Source organism: Salvelinus sp. IW2-2015, unplaced genomic scaffold (assembly GCF_002910315.2).
Source record: "Salvelinus sp. IW2-2015 unplaced genomic scaffold, ASM291031v2 Un_scaffold1723, whole genome shotgun sequence".
In the NCBI taxonomy this organism is placed as follows: domain Eukaryota; kingdom Metazoa; phylum Chordata; class Actinopteri; order Salmoniformes; family Salmonidae; genus Salvelinus; species Salvelinus sp. IW2-2015.
The window spans coordinates 10,349-15,422 of NW_019943110.1; the positions used below are offsets into that span (position 1 = coordinate 10,349).

The 5,074-nt window shown below is 43.2% G+C and overlaps 2 long non-coding RNA genes across 2 annotated transcripts in view; one reads left to right on the top strand and one right to left on the bottom strand.

Moving 5' to 3' along the window:
* Positions 1-619: 619 nt before the first annotated feature.
* LOC112071792 (uncharacterized) overlaps positions 620-5,074 on the bottom strand; it is a 10,389-nt gene continuing 5,934 nt past the window's right edge. Inside the window, exon 2 of the long non-coding RNA XR_002894178.2 lies at positions 620-2,654. This is a non-coding gene — a long non-coding RNA (uncharacterized lncRNA). The remainder of the gene's footprint in view (positions 2,655-5,074) is intronic.
* LOC139024630 (uncharacterized) lies at positions 652-2,063 on the top strand. The gene is made up of 3 exons (XR_011475970.1): positions 652-1,416; positions 1,477-1,818; positions 2,005-2,063. It is a non-coding gene; the product is annotated as an uncharacterized lncRNA (long non-coding RNA).

Consider the following 5,074-nt stretch of genomic DNA (forward strand, 5'->3'; position numbering starts at 1 on the left):
GTATTATCTGCCTGCTGTGCTGAGAGAGCACGACAGATCCCTCTTGCAACCGGTCTTGTACTCTGCAGGGGGAGCTAGGACTGCGTACGTTGTCTGCTGAGAGAGCACAGACAGGATCCCCTCTGCCACCAGTCTTGTACTCTGCAGGGGGAGCTAGGACTGCGTACGTTTGTCTGCTGAGAGAGCACGACAGATCCCCCTCTGCACCGGTCTTGTACTCTGCAGGGGGAGCTAGGACTGCGTACGTTTGTCTGCTGAGAGAGCACGACAGATCCCTCTCTGCACCGGTCTTGTACTCTGCAGGGGGAGCTAGGACTGCGTACGTTCGTCTGCTGAGAGAGCACGACAGATCCCTCTCTGCACCGGTCTTGTACTCTGCAGGGGGAGCTAGGACTGCGTACGTTCGTCTGCCTGGCCGGGCCGAGGACGCTGTCATCCCTCCTCTAGGCCTGCTTTTGGTTTCACAGAGATGAGCTACTAGCTTCCCATAAAGACAAGATGTAAATCAGTAATATCTCACGTTATCAACTTCATCATGTGAGGTCAACAACGCAACCATTTTCTGTCAATACTTACAATTTAAAATGCCTTGATATATATACACACACACCAGTCTGCRTTTGATTGAGTGAACACATTTTTATTACCGCACACAAATAAAAACAAATAGACTTGGGTTATACAGGGGGGCATATTCTCTTTCCCGCCACGCCAGTCCATCCTAACGAACASTCAGTTCATTTCCCATTGGAATGTCGAGCGGGTTATTCAACAGGGATTTCACTGGAAACAAAAAAAATGGAGAGAAATGACATTTCTCACCCAGGTGATGTATTGACTAATCGCAGTTATAATTTAATTCATTGAAAGACTGAAAAAAATTTACATATTTTTTTTTTTTTAGATTTAAGAGATTTCATTTCAGAACRACAAACTCCTTTTATTCGTAACAGAAGGAAAACTCATTCTTATTGTCTTTACAAAATATGCAGTTTGTACAATGACATTTACAAGCAACTATGAAAAAAAGGCTAACTGAAATAATAGCTATTCAGTGTYAAAATGCCTGTTAAAAAGTAGCACAGATTTAAAAACCATAATTCCAACTATGAAATGTGATTTGAGATTTGAGACGGAAGTCGTTCTTTAAGCAGCGGGTGGACTAGATCATTATTGCTTTGTTGAAATGTCTTAGCGGTAGATTCTAAAGCGTTTGAAACCAAAAAGCTTTTCATTTCACCTGAGGAACAAAAACAAGTATAATTTTGGATGCAAGAAATTGATTGAGCTAATAATGGCTGATACAAAAAACATGATTTTCGGTGTCTTTCTCGTCAAAAGATAATAGTTTGAGTGTAAATTAACAAAGGTCTCTGTCCCGTACTGGGTTTAAACAGTGGAACCATGTTCATGCAGGTCATTTGGACACTAATTAAACCTGTAATGGATTTAAACAGTGGAACCACGTTCATGCAGGTCATTTGGACACTAATAATCAAAGCTGTTTGATTCAAGCTGGGCTGAACGACTGGCAGAGACAGCGAGCTGAATGACTGGCAGAGACAGGGAGCTGAATGACTGGCAGAGACAGGGCATGAGGGGATCCCTGGCATTGACCAGAGTCCTGTGGAAATGACATTTGTGACACAGCCAGCGTGATTCTCTGTAGTGTTAAATATCCAACATATTTACAGTAGAAACTAACTCCACCCAGTACTGCACTATGGAGCGTTGTAGAGATCTTCCAGGATGTGTCCCAAATGGCTCCCTACTCCCTAATAGTGCACTACTTTAGAGCAGGGCCCTATTCCCTATATAGTGCACTACTTTAGAACAGGGCCCTATTCCCTATATAGTGCACTACTATAGAGCAGGGCCCTATTCCCTATATAGTGCACTACTTTAGAACAGGGCCCTATTCCCTATATAGTGCACTACTTGAGAGCAGGGCCCTATTCCCTATATAGTGCACTACTTTAGACCAGGGCCCTATTCCCTATATAGTGCACTACTTTAGAGCAGGGCCCTATTCCCTATATAGTGCACTACTTTAGACCAGGGCCCTATTCCCTATATAGTGCACTACTTTAGAGCAGGGCGGATAGGGTCCATAGGGCTCGGGGGATTGGAGCCTATATTTGATGGCTCAGTCCCCTATCTGGGCCACTTCACCTAGTGAACATCAGTTTCCTGTTCAGTCTTCATCTGAGATGCCATCTTTACATTCCTTACATCACCATCGCAACACCGCGGTGACACAAATCACTGCACTCTCACTTTATACAAAACACAGTATTCTGAGCCTTTAGAAAACACATTTAAAACATTTCACTCTTTTCTCCCGACAGAAGAAACTGTTTTAGCTCGATGTCTGTTTCTGTCGTCTTCCCCTTATTTACAATATGCAGCGAATCTGGTGAAACTGAAAGGTGATGGTTGGTTAGTGTGTGTGTGTGTGTGTGTGTGTGTGTGTGTGTCCCTGTCTGTCTGTCCATCTGTGTGTCTGTCTGTCCATTCTCTGTTCTAGGAGTGTTGAGACATCCATTGACCAGGCTCCTCAGCTGTTTCACACGGTCTCAATCAGCTTCTGTTTGTCTCGGTCATTCTTCCTGAACTGAGAAAATATGTTGTTCTTCTTACTGGTGTCCTTCATTCTGGAGGGGAGAGAGAGAGAGAGAGGGATGGAAAGAGAGAGGGAGACAGATGAGAGAGAGAGGGAGACAGATGGAGAGAGGGAGGGAGAGAGATGGAAAGGAGAGGGAGAGAAATGGAGAGAGGGAGGGAGAGAAATGGAGAGAGGGAGGGAGAGAAATGGAGAGAGGGAGGGAGAGAAATGAAAGAGAGGGAGGGTGGGTGGGTGGGAGGGAGAGGAGAAGCGAGAGTAAGGGAGGGGGAAGCGGGAGGGGGGAGGGGGAAGCGGGAGGGGGGAAGAGAGAGGAAGGGAGGGGGGAAAGCGAGAGGAAGGGAGGGGGAAGAGAGGGGAAGGGAGGGGGGGAAAGAGAGGGGGATTATTGCCCCACATAAAGAATAGAGACTTTTTTATTTGGTAATGACCCTTAACCCATATGGAGTAAATGACCCTTACCCATATGGAGTAAATGACCCTTAACCCATGGTGTAAATGACCCTTAACCCATATGGTGTAAATGACCCTTAACCCAATGGTGTAAATGACCCTTAACCCATATGGAGTAAATGACCCTTAACCCATATGGTGTAAATGACCCTTAACCAATATGGTGTAAAGCCCTTACCCATATGGTGTAAAATGACCCTTAACCCATATGGTGTAAATGACCCTTAACCCATATGAGTAAATGACCCTTAACCCATAATGGTGTAAATGACCCTTAACCCATATGGTGTAAATGACCCTTACCCATATGGAGTAAATGAACCTTAACCCATATGGTGTAAATGACCCTTAACCATATGGTTAAATGACCCTTAACCCATATGGTGTAATGACCCTTAACCCATATGGAGTAAATGACCCTTACCCATATGGTGTAATGACCCTTAACCATATGGAGTAAATGACCTTAACCCATATGGTGTAAATGACCCTTAACCCATATGGTGTAAATGACCCTTAACCCATATGGAGTAAATGACCCTTAACCCATATGGTGTAAAATGACCCTTAACCCATATGGTGTAAATGACCCTTAACCCATATGGTGTAAATGACCTTAACCCATATGGTGTAAATGACCCTTAACCCATATGAGTAATGACCCTTAACCCATATGGTGTAAATGACCTTAAACCCATAATGGTGTAAATGACCCTTAACCCATATGGTGTAAATGACCCTTAACCCATATGGTGTAAATGACCCTTAACCCATATGGTGTAAATGACCCTTAACCCAATGGGTAAATGACCCTTACATAGGTGTAAATGACCTTAACCCATATGGTGTAAATGACCCTTAACCCATATGGTGTAAATGACCCTTAACCATATGGTGTAAATGACCCTTGACCCATATGGTGAAATGACCCTTAACCCATATGGAGTAAATGACCCTTAACCCATATGGTGTAAATGACCCTTAACCCATATGGTGTAAATGACCCTTAACCCATAGGAGTAAATGACCCTTATCCCTATATGGAGTAAATGACCTTAACCCATATGGTGTAAATGACCCTTAACCCATATGGTGTAAATGACCTTAACCCCATATGGAGTAAATGACCCTTAACCATATGGTGTAAATGACCTTACCCATATGGTGTAAATGACCTTAACCCATATGGGTAAATGACCCTTAACCATATGGTGTAATGACCTAACCCATATGGTAAATGACCCTTAACCCATTAATGGGTGTAAATGACCCTTAACCCATATGGTGTAATGACCCTTAACCCATATGGTGTAAAAATGACCCTTAACCCATATGGTGTAAATGACCCTTAACCCATATGGTGTAAATGACCCTTTAACCCATATGGTGTAATGACGCCTTAACCCATATGGTGTAAATGACCCTTGAACCAATGGTGTAAATGACCCTTAACCCATATGGTAAATGACCCTTAACCAATGGGAAAGCCCATACATAGGTGTAAAATGACCCTTACCCATATGGGTAAATGACCTTAACCCATATGGAGTAAATGACCCTTAACCCATATGGTGTAAAATGACCCTTAACCCATATGGGTAAATGACCCTTAACCCATATGGTGTAAATGACCCTTAACCCATATGGTGTAAATGACCCTTAACCCATATGGTGGTAAAATGACCCTTAACCCATATGGAGTAAATGACCCTTAACCATATGGTGGTAAATGACCCTTAACCCATATGGGTAAATGACCCTAACCCATATGGTGTAAATGACCCTTAACCCATATGGAGTAAATACCTTAACCCATATGGTGTAATGACTTACCCATATGGAATAAATGCCCTTAACCATATGTGTAAATGACCTTAACCCATATGGTGTAATGACCCTTAACCCATATGGTGTAAATGACCCTTTAACCCATAGGTAAATGACCCTTAACGCATATGGAGTAAATGACCCTTAACCCATATGGTGTAAATGACCCTT